The following is a 2,600-nucleotide window of genomic DNA, read 5'->3' on the forward strand; positions in this document are numbered from 1 at the left end:
ATGCAAAATCAGAACACTAACAAAAATAATATAAAAAATATTTATCATATAAATAAAATAAATAATAAAAAATATGAAAGAGAGTACTATAAATTTTATAATGTCAAACAAACAAAATATTCTATAATTTTTATAGTACTGTTAGTACTCTTTAATTTAGTATTATTTTGGACTATAAATTTTCATTATTTATAGCTTTATTGTTACTTATAATTAATTTTTTATTTATTTTATCTTTTTTATAGGATCATAATTTGTATTATACAAAATTTTAATAGTAAACATAGTATATAATAATTACAATTACAAATTTTACAAAGTCAGAATAAAAAATAAAAAAATAATACAAAACAAAAATAGAGTACTTCAAAGAATAGAAAAAAAAATCATGCAGATAAAAAATAATAAAAATTCTATAAAATCAACAATATATACCATATGAATAAAAAAATACAAGAAAAAATAAATAAAATTTGTATGAATAAAATCAAATAAAAAAATAAAAAAATTTATATAAATAAAATCAATCAATAAAAAAATAAAAAATATCATAAAAAAAGTCAACAACATTTGTCATAAGAATAAAAAAAATACAATAAAATAAATAAAAAATCATATGACAAAGCCAAACAAAAATAAAAAACAAAAGATTTCATAAAAAATATACATATAAAAAATAATATAGTAAATGATAAAAAAAACTCATTAAAACATAACATGAAAAATCAGAACAATACACAAATAATAGGGTAAATCATTAAAATAAGTCAAGGGGATCAAAAAATTACATGAATAAACCAAATCAAAAATTTTTTCATGAATCAACCAGTTCACTTTTTTATATAGTTCGAATTAGCCTAATTCGAACTTCATCTACATGTAATTCGAATCATACTTATTAGAATTACCTACACACGCACACACTCACTAATTCGAATAAGGGTGATTCGAATTACACACAGACACATGCACATAGTAATTCGAATTGGGAAGATTCGAATTACTCAATTTAAATTTTTTTTTACTCATTTTTTACTATGTGCACGTGTATGTGTGTAATTCGAATCACCCTTATTCGAATCACCCTTTTTAATATAAAAATATTTATCATTTAAATAAAAAATATAATAAAAGAATATAAATTAAAAATACAATAAAAAACATAAAAATTAAAATATGAAAATGAGTATTAAAAATAATAAAAAAATTAAAATATTTAATTTATTAGTGATTAAAATAAATCTGAACTATTTTAATGAAAAAAAAAATTGGAACTAAGAATTATGAAAAAGTAGGAAGAACTACAAAGAATTATTGTGAAAATAATAGTTACTGGTATCATTTTTATAGAAGAAAATGAAGGGCATGGTTAATAAAAAAGAAATAAAATTTTTATCTAATTTTCCAAGGATAATAAGTAACCATGAACGTGAAAAGCAGAAGTTACAAATTTTAGCTTCTCCTGAACGTGGGTTTAGACTTTAGAGGCAGAATCAATTCTGCGTTTAGGAAGATAAAAATGGCCAAACATAAAAGTGAAACTTTCAAGAAGCTCAAACGTACTTCTCTCTTCCTCAACGCGTTTGCCAAACACACCCTTAATAGTCAAAATTGTCCCTAAAAGATACTCCGATCTCTATTTTAGTCCTCGAAAGATAAAGTTAATCGAAATCGTCCCCGAAAGATACACTATTTGGTCACGTTTGTCCTTTCGTCAGTTGGATGATGACGTGTCACATGATGACATGGTGGATTAATGCCACGTGTCACAAGATGGTTGGTTGACGTGTCAGATAAGTGACACGTGGTAACATGTAAAAAAGTTATTTATATTATAATCAAAATAGTCCTTGAAAATTCAAACGTAAGTCATTTTCATCTCTAAAATTTTAAAAATTAATCAAATTAGTCCTTATATAATTTTTTTATTTTTTCTTGATAATATTAAATTTGAAATATTTTTTGATACTACTAATTTTAATAGAAATGTAATTGACAAACAAAAAATTAGTAATTGTATCTTTTCTTCTTAAAAATTTTTTCAATAAAATTATCTCTCTCCTTTAATTATTCTCAAAATCTCTCTTATTCTTTTCTATTCTAAAACATTTTTCTTACATTATCACATTTTGCTGGAATATATATACTCAAAATTGAAATGTATGTATTTATTAACCTAAACAAAGTTATATGCTCAAAAGCAAAATTTATGTATGTTAACCTAAATAAAGTTATACCACTATTTTTTTCTACTACATCTTTTTTTTCCATTACGGTATTACTTACATATATGATGTAATGGTAGTGATATTAAAAATCAAAATTCAAGAAGATTCACAAATTTTGCTTCAATTTCAAACTTTACAAAACATTAAAAATTTGTTGCTTAATTATTATTATTATTATTATTATTATTATTATTATTATTATTATTATTATTATATATGCTAAACGAATTGCTTCTTAAGCGTACTACATACAAAGATCATAATAAATTTTTGTGTGTTTCATATGTTTGAGATAGATTATATAATTTTTCTTTTAATACATAAATTTTGATTTTGAGCATATAATTTTGTTTAGGTTAACAAATACATACA

The sequence above is a fragment of the Arachis hypogaea genome, chromosome 18 (assembly GCF_003086295.3).
Source record: "Arachis hypogaea cultivar Tifrunner chromosome 18, arahy.Tifrunner.gnm2.J5K5, whole genome shotgun sequence".
NCBI lineage: Eukaryota > Viridiplantae > Streptophyta > Magnoliopsida > Fabales > Fabaceae > Arachis > Arachis hypogaea.